Consider the following 20722-nt stretch of genomic DNA (forward strand, 5'->3'; position numbering starts at 1 on the left):
CCAGTGACTTTATCCACAATATTCATAACTGCACAGGATCATGGGTGAAATATTAGTCATTAACAAATGCTCTGTCGAGTTGCAATCATTGAGTGGTTTATATGCAAATAGATTGATCGATCCAATTTAACCATGCTAGCCAGATATGTAAATTACCAATTGTTCTGGGAGTTTCAAAATAAGTTTCTTACTCGACTTGTGTAAACCGACCTGTGAATTATTCTCAGCTCGTCCCCCTACACTATTTCAAAATCACCCATGTGTTTCTCTCAGGATTGTTTAAATCTCCCTAATGTACGTTATCAGATTCACATCTCAACTATTTCTTAAAAATCTCACATTGATTCATGGGAGAGGTGTCATGCTCCACTGTGTCGTGAGGATGATCAATTCTGCAAAATAGTTTGCTTTCTGACCAATCCTGAAGCGTTCAACCCCGAGAATGCTTTGGTCCCGCTCCTCACTCACTCTGGTTGGCGGACCGGCCGCTGCTCGGTCCTCCAGTCCAGCCCCTTCCTCTCAATTGCAGAGTTGATTCAGGCGTGACTCAGCAGGCTCAGGGACAAGGGAAGTTAGAGTCGATGCCTTGTGATATCTTGAAACTATCCCGAATCTTGGATCGAGAGGCCTGAGAGGTGCAGGTGTCCCGAAGATATTCCCTAAAGTGCTCTGCTCGGAGGTGTCCAGTCTCCCCAATGTAGAGGAGACCGCATCGGGAGCAACGGATACAATAAATGATATTACTGGATGTGCAGGCAAAACTTTGAGGTAATTGGAAGGCTCCTTTAGGGCCTTGGATAGAGGTGAGGGAGGTAGTGTGGGCGCAGGTTTTGCAATTCCTGCAGTGGCAGGGGAAGGTGCCAGATTGGGAGTGTGGGTAGTGGGGGGGCGTGGACCTGACCAGGTAGTCATGGAGGGAACGGTCTTTGCGGAAGTCAGAAAGGGGTGGGGAGGGAAATATATCCCTGGTGGTGGAGTCTGTTTTGAGGTGGCAGAAATGTCGGCGGATGATTTCGTTTATGCGAAGGTTGGTAGGGTGGAAGGTGAGCACCAGGGGCGTTTTGTCCTTGTTATGTTTGAAGGGGTGGGGTCTGAGTGCAGAGGTGTGGGTTGTGGACGAGATGCATTGGAGGGCATCTTTAACCATGTGGGAAGGGAAATTGTGGTCTCTAAAGAAGGAGGCCACCTGGTGTGTTGTGTGGTGAAACTGATCCTCCTGGGAGCAGATACAGCAGAGGCGGAGGAATTGGGAATACCGGATGGCATTTTTGCAAGAGGTAGGGTGGGAACAGGTGTAATCCAGGTAGCTGTGGGAGTCGGTGGGTTTGTAAAAAATATCAGTGTCAAGTCGATCATTATTAATGGAGATGGAGAGGTGTAGGAAGGGGAGGGTGGTGTCAGAGATGGTCCAGGTAAATTTAAGGTCAGGGTGGAATGTGTTGGTGAAGTTGATGAATTGCTCAACCTCCTCGCAGGAACACGAGGTGGCACCAATGCGGTCATCAATGTAGCGGAGGAAGAGGTGGGGAGTGGTGCTGGTGTAACTATGGAAGATCAACTGTTCTACATAGCCAACAAAGAGACAGGCATAGCTGGGGACCTTACGTGTTCCAATGGCTACCCTCTTGTTCTGGATGAAGTGAGAGAATTCAAAGGAGAACTTGTTAAGGGTGAGGACCAGTTCAGCCAAATGAATGAGAGTGTTGGTGTAAGGGTACTGTTGGGGAAGTCGGGAGAGGAAAAAATGGAGGGCTTGGAGGCCCTGGTCATGGCGGATCGAGGTGTAGAGGGATTGGATATCCATGGTGAAGATGAGGCATTAGGGGCCGGGGGAACTGAAGTCTTGGAGGAGGTGGAGGGCGTGGGTGGTGTCTCGAATGTATGTGGGGAGTTCCTAGACTAGGGGGATAGGACAGTGTCGTGGTAGGTAGAGATGAGTTCAGTGGGGCAGGAGCATGTTGAGACAATGGGTCGGCCAGGGTGGTCAGGCTTGTGGATCTTGGGAAGGAGGTGGAACCGGGCAGTGCGGGGTTCCCGGACTGTGAGGTTGGAAGCTGTGGGTGGGAGATTTCCTGAGGCGATAAGGTTCTGCATGGTCTGGGAGATGATGGTTTGGTGATGGGGGTGTGGGGTCATGGTCGAGGGGGCAGGAGGAAGAGGTGTCCTCGAGTTGGCGTTTGGTTCAGCGGTGTAAAGGTTAGTGTGCCAGACTACCACTGCGCCCCCTTTATCTGCTGGCTTGATGGTGAGGTTGGGATTAGAGCAAAAGGATTGGAGGGCTGCGCGTTGTGAGAGTGAGAGGTTTTAGTGGGGGAGGGGGGATGACAGGTTGAGGCGGTTAATGTCCCGGCGGCAGTTGGAAATGAAGAGGTCGAGGGCAGGTAATAGGCCAGCGCGAGGTGTCCAGGTGGATGCAGTGTGTTGGACATGGGCAAAGGGGTCCTCGGAAGGTGGGCCGGAGTCTTGATTGTGAAAGTAAGCTCGGAGGCGGAGGCAACAGAAGAATTGTTCAATGTCACGGCATGTATTAAATTCATTGATGAGTGGACGGAGGGGGATGAAGATGAGTCCTTTGCTAAGATCTGATCGTTCGTCCCCAGTGAGGGGAAGGTCTGGAGGGATGGTGAAAACTCGGCAGGTCTGGGAGCTGGGATCTGGTGTGAGTGTGGAGCTGGGAGTAGGGGCGGAGCCTGTAAATGGAGTGGGGGAAATGGAGGTGGAGTCATGAGCAGGGTTCCACCCCCATTCCCCCCATGCTGACGTCATCATCCTAGGAAAAATACCTCCATTGCCTACCTTTCTAATCCTCTGATCATCTTGTATATCTCTATCAAATCCCCTCTCGCCTTGTTCTTGCCAATGAGAAGAGTTTCAAGTCTCTCAGCCTTTCCTCACAAGACCTTCTCTCCAGACCAGGCAATGTTCTGGTAAATCTCCTCTGCACATTTTCTAATGTTTCCAGATCCTTCCCGAAATATGGGCACCAGAACTGAACACAATATTCCAAGTGTAGCTGCACCAGCATTTTGTATACTTGCAGTATGGTATTTCAATCCCTCCATGAATGAAGCCGAACACACCGTTTACCGCCTTAACAGCGCTATCAACCTGGGTGGCAACTTTCAGGGATCTATGTACATGGACTCAAAGATCCCTCTGCACACCACACTACCAAGATTTTTTCCATTGACCCAGTATTCAGCCTTCCTGATATTCTTCTCAAAGTGCATCACCTCACATTTAGTTGCATTGAACTCTATATTTGCCACCTCTCAGCCCAATTCTGCAGTTTATCCAAGTCCGCTTGCAACCTGTAACATTCTTCCACATTGTCCACTACTACACTGACTTTAGTGTCATCTGCAAATTTCCTAATCCATTCACCTATACCTGCAGTGGTCCCAAAACAGATCCTGGTGGCACATGACCAGTAACTGGACTCATCACGTTTGCCTCATACGCGAAAGGTCCCCAGTTTGAAACTGGGCAGAAACTGCTTTGTTATTCAACTGCAGAATTTTACATGGACAAGAACGGAGCTTTCTTGCTTGCTTTCCCATCTGCAAACCTGCCTTCGAATTTGCTTGAACAAATCTGCTCTCGTAGTGAGACTTGTTTCTATGCCTCTGCATTTTCTCCAACAGCCTACCATGTGGAACCTTGTCAAAGGCTTTACTTTTGTCCATGTATACCACGTCAAATGCCCTACCCTTATCTACAAGCTTGGTGACCATCTCAAAAAACTCAGAGGTTTGTGAGACATGACCTGCCCTTGACAAAACCAAGTTGACTATCTGAAATCAAATTGATGTTTGCCAGATGATTTTAAATCTTATAATCCTTTCCTAAACCTTTCCTACAACAGAAGTAAGGCTCACTGGTCTATAATTACCTGGATCATCTCTCCTGACCTTCTTGAACAAGGACACAACATTTGCAATCTTCCACTGCTCTGGTACGAAATCTGCAGACAATGACAACTCAAATATCTAAGCCAAAGGCTATGCTACCTTCTCCCTAGCTTTTCAGAGAATCGTCGGATAAATCCCATCCAGCCCAGAGGACTTGTCTATTTTCACTCCTTCCATCATTGATAACACCTGTTCGTAACTAACCTTGATGATTTCTAGTCTAATATCTCACACCTCATTCTCCTCCTCTACAATATTCTCCTTTCCTGAGTGAAAACTGATGAGAAATGTTCATTTAGCATCTCTCCGATCTCCACAGGGTCAACACTCACCTTCCCATTCTGTCTGTGATTGGCCCTATTCCTACCCTAATCATCTTTTTATTCCTCACATACCTATAGAAAGCTCTAGGGTTCTCCTTTATTCTATGTGTTAAAGACTGGTCGTGTCCTCTCTTTGCTCTTTTTAACTCTCTCTTTAAATCCTTCTCAGCTGATCTGTAATTCTCCATCTCCTCATCTGAACCATCTTGCCTCATCAACACTTAAAAGCTTCCTTCTTCTTCGTAACAAGAGATGCAGTTTCCACAGTAAACCAAGGTTCCCTTACCTTATCACTTCCTCCTGCCTGACAGGGACATACCTATCAAGGACATGCAATATCTGTTCCTTAAACCAACTCCACATTTCCATTGTCTGAATTCCCTGTATTTTGCTACCCCATTCTGTGCATCTAATTCTTGCCTAATAGCATTATAATTGCCCTTGCCCGATCAATAACTCTTGACCTGTGGCATGTACTAATTCCTTTCCATCACTAAACTAAACTTAACTGAATTATGGTCACTCTCTCCAAAGTGCTCACCTACAACTAAATCAAACACCTAGTCTGGTTCATTACCAAGGACCAGATCCAATGTGGCCTCCCCTCTTGTCGGCCCTTCAACATACTGTGTCAGGAAACCCTCCTGTACACATTAGATAAAAACCGATCCATCCAACGTATTAGATTAATAACATGTCCAGTCAATTTTGGGGAAGTTAAAGTCCCTCATGTTGACCACCCTGTTACTTTCACTCCTATCCAGAATAATTTTGCTAATCCTCTCTTCCACCTCCCTGGAACTCTGCAGAGGCCTATATATAAAATAAATTCCAAGCAGTGTGACCTCTCCTCTTCTGTTTCTAACCTCAGCCCACACTACCTCAGGAGACTAATCCTCATCAAAAGTTCTCTCAGCCACCGTTATACACTCCTCGACTAACGTGACATGCATGGACCCATTGCAGAGCTTCAAACTCCATGAGGCAGCCATACTCTGTGACAGAGAGACTCAGTCTGGAACCTCCTCTGTCCTTAAGACCTTATGCTCTGTCTGTGCCCCTCCATTTCCCCTTTGCACATTCCCTTTCCAACCCATCCCACTTGCATCACTCCACGAATGGTGCTGTCAAGGGCAGAAGTCTATGGAATACCCTCCCTCACCTTCTCTATCCTCCTTTTAAGATGTATTTTAAAATCATTCTCTTTAATCAATATTTTGATCATCCATGAAGCACCTTGGGAGATTTGCCATTGTAAAAGATTCCATTCAATGCAAATAGTTGTTGTTATTGCTGTACATTCGGAGAAACTGGAATGATGCATTCAAAATTCCAACAAGAAAGTCACTGACAGATGTTGTGTGCAGGCCACCAAATAATAACATCACATTGGGATGGGCAATAAACAAAGAAATAACTATTGCCGGTAAAATGGTACAGCTATTATCATGGGTGATTTTAATCTACATGTAGTTTGGTCGAACCAGCTCAGTCAGGGTAGCCTTGAGTTTATTAAGTGTATCCATGATAGTTTTCTTGAACAGTATGAAATGGAACTGACAAGGGAGCAATCTATCCAGTATCTGGCCCTGTGCAATGAGACAGGAATAATTAATGACCTCAGAGTTAGGGATCCTCTTGAAAGAAGTGATCACTGTATGGTTGAATTTAGAATACATATGGAGAATGTGAAGATAAAATCTAACACCTGGGTCCTGTGCTTCAAAACAGGGAACTACAATAGAATGAGGGAGAACCTGGATAAAGTAGACTGGAAACAAAGATTTTATGGTGGGACAGTTGATGAGCAGTGGAAGATTTTCAGAGGCACTTTACAAAGTGCTCAGCAATGATATATTTCAGTGAAAAGGAAGGACTGTAAGAAAAGGCATACTCTGTGATGGGTATCTACGGAAAGCAATCAAATTGAAAGAGAAGGCATGCAAAGTGGCCAAAAACAGCCTGAAACTAGAACTGGGAAAACTATAAAGGTCAACAGAAAGCCACAGAAGAGCTATAAAGAAAAGTAAGATAGAACATGAGAAAAAAAACTAGCACAGACTATAAAGACAGAAAACAAAATTTTATATTGAATGAGAAAAGAGTGGCTAAAGTAAATGTTGGTCCTTTGGAAAATGAGAAGGAACATTTAATTATGGGATATCACAGTGGAGGACACTAATATCTTGCCAATAATTAGCAAAGAGACAAAGATAGGTGAGGATTTGGAAACTGTCATTATTACGGAACAGCTAGTGTTGGACTGTTGGAGTTAATTGAGCTAATGACAGAAAAGTCTTCTGACCCTGATGGAATGCATCCCAGGGTACTAAAGGAGATGCCAGGAGAAATAGCAAATGCACTGGCAGTAATTTTCCAAAATTGACTGGACTCTGTGGCAGTCCCAGCAGATTGGAAAGCAGCAAAAGTGACGGCACGTTTTTAAAAAGGAGGTGGACAAAAGGTGGGGAATTATACACCAGTTAGCTTATTCTCTGTAGTGGGAAAGATGCTTGGGTCTATTATCAAGGAAGAAATAACAGGGAATCTTAATAGCAATTGTCCCATTGGACAACAGAGCGTGGGTTCATGTAGGGCAGGTCATGCTTCACAAATCTTTTGGAATTCTATGAAGACATTTCGAGCAAGGTGGACAACAAGGACCCAGTGGATGCGGTGTACCCAGATTTCCAAAAGGCCTTCAACAAGGTGCTGTGCAAGAGGCAGTTGCATAATATAAAGGTGCATGGTGTTAGGAGTAGAGTATTAGCATGGATAGAAGATTGGTTGACTAACAGGAAGCAAAGTGTGGGGATAAATGAGTACTATTCCGGCTGGCAATCAGTGACTAATAGTTTGCCTCATGGATCAGTTTTGGGTCTGCGATTATTTAGAATTGATCCTGATGATTTGGAGTTGGGGACCACATGTAGGGTGTCAAAGTTTGCATCTTAGACTAAGATGAGTAACAGAACAAAGTGTGTGGAGGACTGTGAAACTTTGCAGAGGAACATTAACACATTGAGTGAGTGGGCAATGGTCTGGCATTTGGAATATAATGTTCATAAATGTAAAGTCATACTGTTTGGTTGGAGTAACATTAAAAAAGAGATTATTACTTAAATTTTAAAAAGTTGCAACATTTGCTATGCAGGGGCACCTGAGTAACCTTCTGCATGAAGGTTGGTCACCAGGTACAACAATCAACTCAGAAAGCAAATGGAATGTTGGCCTTCATTGCTGAAGGGATTGTGTTTAAAAGCAGAGGTTATGTTCCAGCAGTATTGGGTGCTGGTGAGCCCACACCTGGAGTACTGCATGCAGTTTCTGTCTCCTTACTTGCTCAAGGATGTACCGGCACTAGAGGGGGTGCAGAGGAGGTTAACTAGGTTGATTCCGGAGTTGAGGGGGTTGGCTTAACAGAGACTGAGTAGATTGGGATTATATTCATTGGAAATCAGAAGAATGGGAAACATATAAAATAATGAATGGAATGGATAAAACAGAAGTAGAGGGAATGTTTCCACTGGCAGGTGAAGCTAGGACAAGAGGGCATCACTATAAGACTAGAGGCAGCAAATTTAGGACTGAATTGAGAAGAACTTCTTGACCTCTGTGGAATTCATTGCCCAGGGAAGTAGTTGATGCTAGTTCAGTAAACGTTTTTAAAGCTAAGGTAGCTTTTTAAAAAAGAATTAATTAATTAATTAAGGGATATGGTGAGAACATTTGTAAATGGTTCTGCGTCCACAAAATGATCAGCCATGATCTTAATGAATGGCAGAGCAAGCTCAAAGGGCAGGACGGCCTTCTCCTGTTCCTAGTTCTTTTGTTATATTTTGCATTCTTCCCACACTCTTGACTTTCAGGTGCTGGTGTTAGATTAGGATGGACAAAATTGAAATTCACAGAACACCAGGTTATAGTCCAACAGGTTTATTTGGAAGGACTAGCTTTGCAGCTTCTTCATCAGGTGGTTGTGTGATTTTTAACTTTGTGTCTCACTCTTGTAACTGATAAACAGCAACAAAAGCCACGAAGCAGTGTGCATGCTCCAGGCAACAATGGGGCCCCTGGTGGTTGATGTCAGCAGAAGACCAATGGAAAGGCAGGGGCACAGCTGGAGGACCTGGCGGGGCATTTGGTCCTCCGACCAATCAGAGTAAATGAAGGACGGGACTAGACTATACCACGTGATCATCCTCATCGTGGGCGCGGATGTGCGGTACGTGTAGATGGAGAGCTTTTGGTAAGGAAAGAAATAAACAGCAGGAAGTTGGACAGAAATGGTGTTGGTATGGGCTGAGAGGCTTTACAAACATTTGGTGCACATCGGAAAATACAAATTTGAAACTTACAGTCCTGTTTTTGCAGTAAACTGGAAAATAACCTCATTGTGTGATCGCTGCCATCTTTATTCGGGGCAAAGATTCACTGGACACGTGCGCGGCTGCCAGCTTTGTTGGGGGCAAAGTTCAGAGGTATGTATGTGCAGCCCTCCCTGGTAGAGAATCAAAGGACAGGATTTACAGACCACATTCAAACCCAGAGAAATTGATGTTTTGTTTTCTTGGATTTGTTTCTTCATCCATTTAAATGATTTGGATGTGAATAGAGCCGGTACGGTTCGTAAGTTTGCAGATGACACCAAAATTGGAGGTATTGTGGACAGAGATAAAAGTTGTCTCAGAATACAATGGGATATTAGACAATAGACAATAGATGCAGGAGTAGGCCATTCAGCCCTTCGAGCCTGCACCGCCATTCAATATGATCATGGCTGATCTTTCCCAATCAGTATCCTGTTCCAGCCTTATCTCCATAACCCTTGACTCCACTATCTTTAAGAGCTCTATCCAATTCTTTCTTAAATGAATCCAGAGACTGGGCCTCCACTGCCCTCTGGGGCAGAGCATTCCACACAGCCACCACTCTCTGGGTGAAATAGTTTCTCCTCATCTCTATCCTAAATGGTCTACCCCGTATTTTTAAGTTGTGTCCTCTGGTTCGGCACTCCCCCATCAGTGGAAATATGTTTCCTCCTGATAGAGTGTCCAATCCTTTCATAATCCTATACGTTTCAATCAGATCCCCTCTCAGTCTTCTAAACTCAAGGGTATACAAGCCCAGTCGCTTCAGTCTTTCTGTGTAAGGCAATCCTGCCATTCCAGGAATTGACCTCGTGAACCTACGCTGCACTCCCTCAATAGCCAGAATGTCTTTCCTCAAATTTGGAGACCAGAACTGTACACAGTACTCCAGGTGTGGTCTCACCAGGGCCCTGTACAGCTGCAGAAGCACCTCTTTGCTTCTATACTCAATCCCTCTTGTTATGAAGGCCAGCATGCTATCAGCCTTCTTCACGATCTGCTGTACCTGCATGCTTGCCTTCATTGACTAGTGTACAAGAACACCCAGTTCTCTCTGAACAGCCCCTTTACCTAATTTGATACCATTGAGGTAGTAATCTGCCTTCCTGTTCTTGCCACCAAAGTGGATAACCAGACATTTATCCACATTAAACTGCATCTGCCATGCATCTGCCCACTCACCTAACTTGTCCAGGTCACCCTGTAATCTCCTAACATCCTCATCACATTTCACCCTACCACCCAGCTTTGTATCATCAGCAAATTTGCTAATGATATTGCTGATACCATCTTCTATATCATTTACATATATTGTTAAAAGCTGCGGTCCCAGCACGGATCCCTGCGGTACCCCACTGGTCACTGCCTGCCATTCCGAAATGGAGCCATTAATCACTAACCTTTGTTTCCTATTAGCCAACCAATTCTCGATCCAATCTAGTACTTTGACCCCAATACCGTGCGCCCTAATTTTACTCACTAACTTCCTCTTTGGGACTTTATCAAAAGCTTTCTGATCCACTGGATCTCCCTCGTCCATCTTCCGAGTTACATCCTCAAAAAAATCAAGAAGATTAGTCAAGCATCATTTCCCCTTCATAAATCCATGCTGACTCTATCCTATCCTGTTACTATTATCCAGATGTGCCGTAATTTCATCCTTTATAATAGACTCCAGCATCTTTTCCACCACTGAGGTCAGACTAACTGGTCTATAATTTCCTGCTTTCTCCCGCCTACCCTTCTTAAAAAGTGGCACAACATTAGCCGCCCTCCAATCCTCAGGAACCAACCCCGATTCTATTGAACTCTGGAAAATAATCACCAGCGCATCCACGATTTCCCGAGCCACCTCCTCCAGTACCCTGGGATGCAGGCCATCAGGCCCCGGAGATTTATCAACCTTCAGACCTAACAGTCTCTCCAAAACCAAATCCTAGCAAATATAAATTCCCTTAAGTTCAGGTCCTTCAGCCACTGTTACCTCAGAGAGATTGCTTGTGTCTTCCCCAGTGAACACAGATCTGAAGTACCCATTTAATTCCTCTGCCATTTCTTTGTTCCCAGTAATATATTCCCCTGTTTCTGTCTTCAAGGGCCCAATTTTTGTGCTAACCATTTTTTTGCCTTGGACATACCTAAAAAAGCTTTTACTATGCTCCTTTATATTCTTGGCCAGTTTACCTTCGTACCTCATTTTTTCTCTGCGTATTTCCTTCTTACTAATCCTCTGTTGTTCTTTAAAAGCTTCCCAGTCCTCCGTTTTCCCACTTATCTTGGCTAAGTTATACTTTTTCTCTTTTAACTTTATATGTTTCTTTACTTCCCTCGTCAGCCACGGCCGCCCATGTCTCCTCCTGGGATCTTTCTTCCTTTTAGGAATGAACTGATCCTGCATCTTCTGCATTATACACAGAAATATCCGCCATTGTTCCTCCACGGTCTTCCCTGTTAAGGTATTGAACCATTGAACTTTGGCCAGTTGCTCCCTCATAGCTCCATATTTCCCTTTATTCAACTGAAATATTGTCACTTCCGATTGTACCCACTCCCTCTCAAATTGCAGATTGAAGCTTATTGTATAATGGTCACTACTTCCCAATGGCTCCTTCACTTCGAGGTCACTGACCAAGTCTGGTTCGTTACACAATACCAGATCCAGAATCACCTTATCCCTGGTCAGCTCCAGCACCAGCTGCTCTAAAAATCCATCTCTGAGGCACTCCACAAAGTCTCTTTCTTGAGGCCCGATACCATCCTGATTCTCCCAGTCTACCTGCATGTTAAAATCCCCCATATTGATCAGATGGGCCAATGGGCTGCGGAGTGGCAGATAGGGTTTAATTTAGATAAATGTGAGATGCTGCATTTTAGAAAAGCAAATCAGAGCAGGACTCACACTGAATTGTAAGGTCTTGGAGAGTCTTGCTGAACAAAGAGACCTTGGAATGCAGGTTCATAGTTCCTTGAAAGTAGAGTCACAGGTAGATAGGACAGTGAAGAAATTGTTTGGGATTCTTCCCTTCGTTGGTCAGAGCATTGAGTAAAGGAGCTGTACAGGACATTGGTTCGGCCACTTTTGGAATATTGTGTGGAATTCTGGTCTCCCTCTTATCAGAAAGAGGCACTGGAACATGGAAGGTTTGAGAATTGATTTTTTTAAGGATGTTGCCAGGGTTGGAGGATTTGAGTTGCAGGGAGAGGCATAATATGCTGGGGCCATTTTCCCTGGAGTGTCATAGGCTGAGGTGTGATGTTGAAGAGGTTTATAAAATCGTGAGGGGCATGGATAGCGTAAATAGACAAGGTGTTTACCCTGGGGTGGTGGAACCCAGAACGAGAGGATATAGGTTTAGGGTGAGAGGGGAAAATTCAAAAGGAGCCTAAAGGTCAACCAAAATTGTAACATTTAAAAGGCATTTGAATAGGAAGGGTTCAGAGTGATGTCAGTCAAGTGCTGGCAAATGGGAATAGTTTAGGTTAGAATATCTGGTTTGCAAAGATGGGTTGGACTGAAGAGTTTGTTTTTGTGCTAGACATCTCTGACTGTGGGATCATAAAAGTGAACACTGCTCTGATTCACCTCTGGGCTCCTTGATGTCCACCTGTTCATTATCTAGCTTCCTCAGTCTCACATGAGTGTATTTTTGCCACATTTAGTATTTTACTACTACATTCACAGACCTTTTTGGAAATGGATTATCCACTGCTGCCTGACTCCTGACCGTATGCTGCTCCATTATCAGGTTATTTTTTCCACAATATCTTTGACAGTCAAGAATTCTTTTTTCCAATAGGGAGTGGATTTTTCTTCCATTTCTGACAGTCAAATTCTGCACCATTTTCATTCCCTATAATTCATATTGCACTCCCTGAAACATCATGTGTATTTCTCCTACAGATGCCAGTGATCATTGCCAAAGCCCTGTTGCCTGTGGAGAGGGTGATGTTTGACTTCCTTTTACAACTGCAGTTTGAATGGTGAAGGCACTCCCACAACATGGTTGGGTAAGAGACATTACAGATTATTCACTCAGCGATAGTGAGAAGTAGAAGATATCTGTAAAAATCAACATGTTTTTAATTTCACAAAAATATTGAGAACTTTTGACATAAGGCCACAGCTGGAGAATATTATGTCCAGTGACCAAAACCATTGTCAAATAAGCAATTTTTCAGGAATGCCTTAAAGGAAGAAAGCAGATCTTAGAGGGTGGGAATTCCAGACCGTGTTGCCTTGGAATCTATAGAAAGAGTCACACAGCTGAACTCACAAATAAACACATCATTGGGAGTCTAAACTAAAATAAGTTATTGAGATATGAAAGGGTGTGTGGTGCAGGAAGATAGGAATGATTACAGCCAGGAATTAAATAAAGTGTGTGAAAGTAAATTGTTGTTGCTTATAAATGGGAGCCTTTTGATGGATCAGCAAGTTCTGGTACAAGTGAGCTTTTGGGCGGTAGAGTTTTCAATATTCTGGAGATTAAAGGGAGGATGATTGTGGGATGCTGGCCAGGACTGGGTTTAGATAATGAAATCTAGTGTTAACAAAATGAATGAATGAGAGTTTCAGTAAATGAGCTGAGACTGTGGTGAGGTCCGGTGATATCACTGAAGTCGAATTAGTGGTCTTGGAGTCGGACTCGGCTATCACCCTCGCCTCACCTCTGGAATTCAGCTGTTTGTCAGTTTGTGAACGGAGGAACGGAGTGGTCCTGGCAGAACCCAAACTGGGTGTCACAGAAGGTTATTGCTGAGCAGCTGCGTGACAGCACTGTTGATGACACCTTCCATCACTTCACTGCTGAGCGAGTGTCGACTGATGGATGGAAATTGGCTGGGCTGGCTCTGTCCTGCGTTTATGTGTTGAACATCCCTAAGAAATGTTCCACAATGTCAGGAGGTGACAGTGCTGGACTTGTCTTGTTAAGCAGCAATTTCTGGAGCACAGCCATCAGTATTATTGCCACAATGTTTTTTAGGGCCGACAGCCTTTATACTACTTCTCCATTTCTTGATCTGATTTGAAATAAGTTTTCAACCAAGTTGATTCACGTGTGTGATGTCAGGGACCAATGAAGAAGGCTCATCCACTTGGCACTGCTGGCTGAAGATTGTTGCAAATGCTGTTGTCTTGTCTGTTGCACGGATGTGTGAGACCCCTCCATCGGTAAGGGTGGGGATATTTGTGATGCTTCCTTCAGTGAGTTGTTTAATTGTCCATCACCATTCCTGTCTCGGTGTGGCAGAACTGCAGAGCTCCGATCTGATCCATTGGTTGTTGGATCACATAGTTCTATTTGGTGTTGCTTGCACTGTTTGGCATGCAGGTTGGGTAGCTTGGGGACATTTTTAGGTATGCCTGGTATTGCTCCTGCGGAATTCTCCATTGAACTAGGGTTGATCCCCTGGCTTGATGTTAATGGTTGAATGGGGATATACCAGGCCATGAGATTTCAGATTGGGCTGGAGTACAGTTCTGCTGCTGCTGTTGGCCCACAGTGAGACAGAAGTTGCAGGGTCAAGAGGGCTGATTGTATTGTTGTATTTTTCAGTGCATTAGTAGATGTAATGTGGGCCATCCAGTTTCATTCCTTTGTTGAGACTGTGCAGTGATTAATACAATGAGTGATTTGATGGGCCACTGTCAGGGATGCAACTATTAAAAAAAGGATTTGTGATTTACACATGAAAGAAGTGAAACTATCATGGTATTCGAACAGATGAAAGACTCAACAGACAATCAAGGTATTTTTCAATGGATAATTTCAGTTACATCACACTAAATTTTTGCTATAAATTCTGTGCCTTAGAATTGTGCCCTCCACAATCACCTGATGAAGGAGCGGTGCTCCGAAAGCTAGTGTGTTTCCAAATAATCCTGATGGACTATAACCTGGTGTTGTGTGATTATTAACTGAAAATATTACAACACTACTAACAGGACTGCATGTAAACAGGCTCAGTCCAGTTAATCAATACATTCAGAAGGATTTCCTCCAAGTTTGAAGATGCAATATTCGTCAAAACCGTCAACTTCAACCTGCAAGATTGTTATTAACAAAACTTCAGGCTGACACAAATCTCCCCACCCCACTGCAATGTGGTATCCTGGGCCCGGCCCACGAATTGGAACTTGGACATTTGTGGACTGTGATCTCAAAGGAAGGGAGCAAACACAATTCTGACAGATTAGTCCTCAAAGATGAGTAGCAAGTTTGAGACAAGGCAGGTGGTATACCATCTTACACTTAGCTTAATTGCATTTCTTAATTACAGTCATGGTTTGCAAAGTATAAAGAACTATGTGTTTGTTTTCCATGGTTGGGGAGTTTTATCCAAATTGATCACAGTTGCTGCCTCTCGCTCCCCAAGTCAAATCATAGGATTGATAACAAAACAATAAACTGCAGGTGCTGGAGATCTGAATCCCAGAAACAAAGTGCTGGAGAAACTCAGCAGTTCTGAAGGCATTGGTGAAGAGAAAAATAATGTTACATTTCAATTTCAGAGACTCTTTGTCTGAACGGAAAAATGGTCATGAGACTTGGAGCTTCCAATGTTTTATTCCCCTCAGAGATGCTGCTGGACCTGCAGTTCTCCAGAATTGTGCTTTCTATAGTGAACTTTATTTACAAAACAGATCGGAAAAATACTAATCTCTGAAAGTGAAAGGTTCATTGCAAACATGAGCATAGTTTCCACACTTGAGTTACACAAGCACGTCTCAGTTTAAAAACAAGATTTAACTAAAAATAATATTTCATCTCAAAATTAACCAAGTTACACCAGTAATAAAGCTCATCCACCCAATCAGGCACTTCAGCCCAACATCCTGCAGTGTTACACACAGCCACCTTCACCAAAGAATGATTATATATCGCAAAATTGAAGGCCAAGAGCATGTCTCTTTAAAGGAGCTGAAGTCAAACTCAATTTTTGGAAGGATTTTTATTAAACCTGATTGAACATTTAAATCTCAGAGCATAATCTTTGTTTAAAAAAGCATAGTGTGTGGGAAACATCCCACATCTTGTTAAAGGTTCAGTTCAGCCTGATACATAGAGCCAAAGGTCAAGCAAACATCACACTTTCCATTCACTTCTACAAAGGGCTGACATCACATTTCTTCAGGATTTTAAGTATTTTATAAATTGTTTGTGAAATCAATTGTCACGTTAAAGAACTGGACAATACATGTCATTGTATACAATAAGAGTGAAGCCTGTGACAGCAGATTTATCTTTGGAGGGCAGTGTGTGTGCTTTCTAAATTCTGGAAGCACTTTGGGAGACTGTTCCCAGATGGTGATAGTGAGCATATCTGGAATGCACTGTTTAGATTTGGGAATCCATGGGAATCAATCTGTGGTTTCACTAATACTTGGCTTGCGTTGTTGGTGAACAGTAAGCAATTCATAAAGTTACTTATGTATTGTTGTTGACTACCTGAATGGTATTCAAATTGACCAGATTGCCTTCAACAGTGTGAATGCATCTATTGTAAATATTTGGAATATTCCACAACTGCCCAGTGCTTGGCAAATTCAGGGGGGACAAAAAATCACATGGAGTAATTTGAAATTAAGAATCCAAGAGGACTTAACCACTGAAGTATTCAATTCAAATAGTTAAATGGAGTGCTCACATTTAAAATACCTGTTATCCATAGGAATGGATGGACTGACAGAATTGGGATCAAATTCCTAGCTGGGGAGTGTGAAATGTGCTTTGATAAAGCCACCTACATTTCCCAACAATAATTTGGCAAGCTCGGAAATTTAAAAAACAATACGAGCTTCATTGCTGCTCCAGTCGGGTCACAAACTCTGTGAAAAAAATAACAATGTTCAGGTTTATTGCATACACTCTGAAACACATGTTTCTTCTACAGATCCTGCAAGTTTCCCCAATGAGCATAGTCCATCCAAATGATGTTGCTAACTTTGGCCAACTCATTTCTTTCCGAGCCTCTATAACCTGAAGAATGACCAGAAGCAATTACTCCACATATGTGGGAACATTACCGACGAGGATTTTTTCCTTCAGAATTGACTTCCATATATTCAGTGCCCAGAACAGATAAAAAGCTTGTTACCTTTTATAGAGCAATGATTCAGTGGGAGTAAAACGCCAACCTTTTCTTGCTTAACAATCACGCTGCCTAAGTTTTAAACATGAACACTTCTTAATAGTTCACCAGATCCTAACAAAATATTTTGTGTGAAACAAATCACATGATACATAGTTATTCAGATAATAAAACAAGTTTGTTCATTGAAGAACCCAGAGGAAAAGGTCATGAAACAATGTGATATACCTCAATCATCATTTCAAGTGCATTCTCTGCATAAATCCTCCTTTTCCTCCTCGAAGCATTCAACTTCTTGAATAATTGAGAGAATGAAGTCGCAGTTGTACAACACAAAATCAGACCCTTCAGTCCAACTTGCCCATGCTGACCAGATCTCCAAAATTAATCTAGTCCCATTTGCCAGCTTTTGATCCATGTCCATCTTTAACCCTTTCTACTGATTATCAGTTTATTTTACATTATCAGCACTTGAAATACTGACTTTTTTTTTCCCAACATTGGTTAAAGAAATCATAAGTTCATTCATCCAAGTTAATTTTATAATCTTTCACAAAGAAACAAGTGAGAACAACAGAGAGCTGAGTGCAAAACAAAATACTGCAGCTGTGCGATATCTGGGAACACTGTAAAGGTAAGGCACTGATACTGCACAAGTTTGTCAGCACAGTTTCAATTACTGACAATAATTTAGTAATGTCTTAGCCTTCACACAGTTAACGTAAATGTGAGATATCTGAATTTCATGAATTGGTTCGTATTGCACTTTGAGAAGATTAAACCAAGAATAATTTTTGTTGATCAAAGGAAAAAGTGATGACCAAAGAAGTGGACATCAGAGTCGAAAAGTGTCATGCTGGAAAAGCACAGCAACTCAGGCAGCATCCGAGAAGCAGGAGAGTTGATGTTTCGGGCATAAGCCCTTCATCAGGAATCACAGGTTTCAGAAAAATTACTGGCATAGACTTATGCCAATACATATGTAGAAGGGCCAGAGCATGTTACTATCAGATTAGAGACTAATTTCAGATTTGGTACCGTTCAGTGCAACATTTCAGTCTGATATTTATATATGTACCTAAAAGAGAAGTTGTCTAAACTTACAAGCTCTAGAATTATTATACAATTAAACCTAAAAATAAAGCTGGTGAACAAGAATGGCAAAGTGAAGTCCCATCAGTATTGCCTTGGGCAGTGTCAAGTAAGAATTTGAGAACACAGTTGCCACTTTGGTGTAACCTGCAGTCTGGCCAAATTGCAGCAAAGATCTGTTCAGTTTTATCTGCAACCTATTGAATGGAAAATCCTCCTTGCACAATAATGAGGCAGCATTTTGGGATGTCATTTTTAAAATATATTATTTTCAAAGTTACTCACAATTAAGAGTGATCGCTTGGTGCTGTCTGCATAACACAGTACGAAAAGGAGTTAACAAAAAAAAACATTATAACCCAAATTCAGAGTCACTAATTTATTGATATTGCATGGGTCCAGCATTTAAAAGTAATCAATTTTTAAAAATAAATTCAGATACATTTGCTAACTATATTGGAGTACAGTCAAGTTTCTTAGTGACCAGTGACAGGATTGGACAGAGTCCACATGGATTTAAGAGAGGGGAATTAAACTTAGCAAATCAACTAAAAGAATCGACAGAGTCGAATATTAAAGAAAGAAATTGCAGGACATTTGGAAAAGCTTATCATTAAACATGGTAGACTGGGTTTTGTGAAAGAGAAACTGTATTTGACAAATTTAGCAACAGTTCATTGAGGAGGTAACAAGCAGGGCTGATAAAGTGTAATCGAATTATGTTCTGTATTTGGATTTTAAAAGTGTAAATGATAAGGTGCTAAATAAAAGTTAATTGCACAATTTAGGAGCTCATGGTATCGGGGTAATGTATTAGCATGGATTGAGGATTGGTTAACCACACTGGCTGTTGCTGAGACTTCACTTGGAGTACTGTATACAATGTTAGCTCCCATGTTTAATAAAGGATAAACTAACATCGGACACCATTCAAAAAAGATTCACTTAGCTACTTTGAGGACAAAAGGGTTGACTGATCAAGAATAGATAAGCAGGGGTGATCTTATGGAAACAAGATTCTGAGGAGCTTGACAGGGCAGATGTTGACTAGATATTCTAGCACCAGTGAAGTCTCAAAGCAGGGGACATTACATAAGGGAACATTCATTTTAGAAAATGTAAAGAATTTTTTCTCTCAATGAATGGTTAGAATTTTCTCGCCCAAACAATTGTGAAAGTTAAATGTGGGAGGGGAATGGTTGGGTTACTCTTCGGAGGGTTGTTCTGGCTTGTTGGGCAGAAAGGCCTGTTCCCACATAGTAGGGAATCTGTGACTCTGTCTCAAATTATTTTAAAAGAGGGCAGATAGATTTTTGAAATATTGAGCAGTTGAGGGCTATGCGGATCAAGCATAAAAGAGGTGTTGAGGTCTGGATTGGCCCAGCCATGATCTGATAGAATAGGGGAAGAAGGTGAAGGCGATGAATGCCCTACTCCTGCTCCGATTCCTTGAGGCTCCGTTTCATGTTTTTTGTTTCTAAAGAAGAGTGTGATACAATGTGCTAAAGATCTCAGATGTTGTGAAAAGCAGTGAAAATGGGGTGTTTATGTACAGGTTCAGATGGCATTGATTCATCAATCACAGCTATACAGACATGAGTGGGAAGGCAATTCCCTCCATGAATAAAGGAAATCTACAGCAGAGCTCACACACAGGGAATTCCTACCCTCAGTAAACTCTCCCATCACATTACCCAACATGTCTGCAAAAGCAGGACACACTGCGCATGCTCTAGCCAACAAAGTGACCCGCGGGTGATTGATATCAGCGCCGGACCAATGAAAGAACGGTGGGCGGATCTGGATGACCGAAAGGGATGTTGGTCCTCCAACCAATCAAAGTGAAAGAAAGGCGGTGCTAAGCCAAACCATGTGATCACCCTCGCGCGCGGCGCAGAGTCTCTGTAATGAATGTTTGGGAAGTTATGGAGAGAAAGGATACGGTAAGAAAATAAATAAACAGGGAAACGGGATAAAAACTGTGTTGCTATGAGCGGAGAAGTTTTACAAACAAATTGTGCACGTCGGAAAATACAAATTTGAACGTCTCAGTCCCGTGTTTGCAGTAAATTAGTAAATGCAGACCTGAGTAAGCACCGCCATCTTTATTCGGGACAACGATTCACTGGACATGTGCGGAGCCGCCATCTTTGTAAGGGGCAAGGTGAAGCCAGGCGCATGTGCAGCCTTTCTCTCGGATAATGTCTTTGGGACCATAACAGCCAATACTGCTCTGATTCACCTCTGGGCTCCCTCATAACCACTTTGTCAATATCTAGCTTCCTCAGTCTCAAACCATGGGTGTATTTTTGGTCTGTTTACTATTGTATTATTACTTTTGTAAATGAGTTTTTCACTGCGGCCCAGCCCCTGACCATGTACTACTCTATTATCAGATTACTTTTTTCTTGAATATTTTTAACAGTAAAGAATTCTTTTTTCCAATAAGCGAGTGGATTTTCCTTCCATTTCTGACTATCAAATTCTGCACCATTTTCATTCCCTGTAATCTGTTTTGCACTCCCTGAATCATCAACTGTGTTTCTCCTTCCACAGATACCAGTGATTAATGCCAAAGTCCTGTTGCCTGTGAAGAGGGTGATGTTTGACTTTCATGTACAGCTGCAGTTTGTGTGGTGAAGGTGCTCCTAAAATATGGTTGGGTAAGTGGCATTATAGATTATTATTTCAGCAACAGTGATAATTTGAAAATAATGTCCAAATCAACAACAGTTTGTATTTTTATTATCATGCTTATAATTTCACAAAAGTACGATTGAGAACTTTAGACATAAGGCCATAGATGGAGATATTAGATCAGGTGACCAAAAGCATTGCCGAAAAGCAGGTTTTGAGGGATGTCTTAAAGGTGGAAAGCAGACCTGTGAGGTTTTGGCTGCGAATTTCAGACCATGCTGCTTCAGAAACTGTC

At 42.6% G+C, this 20722-nt stretch overlaps 1 long non-coding RNA gene across 6 annotated transcripts in view; it reads left to right on the forward strand.

Moving 5' to 3' along the window:
- The first annotated feature begins 532 nt into the window (after positions 1-532).
- The window catches only part of LOC140472055 (uncharacterized), a 45767-nt gene continuing 25577 nt past the window's right edge, over positions 533-20722 (forward strand). For 3 of the 6 annotated variants that reach the window (XR_011957356.1, XR_011957361.1, XR_011957357.1), the window contains exons 1-2: positions 19654-19733; positions 20347-20453. This is a non-coding gene — a long non-coding RNA (uncharacterized lncRNA). Of the gene's footprint in view, positions 769-8262; positions 8716-12505; positions 12613-19653; positions 19734-20346; positions 20454-20722 lie in introns of those variants that run through there. The other 3 variants (XR_011957359.1, XR_011957360.1, XR_011957358.1) reach the window with 3 other exon arrangements.

Source organism: Chiloscyllium punctatum, unplaced genomic scaffold (assembly GCF_047496795.1).
Source record: "Chiloscyllium punctatum isolate Juve2018m unplaced genomic scaffold, sChiPun1.3 scaffold_239, whole genome shotgun sequence".
NCBI lineage: Eukaryota > Metazoa > Chordata > Chondrichthyes > Orectolobiformes > Hemiscylliidae > Chiloscyllium > Chiloscyllium punctatum.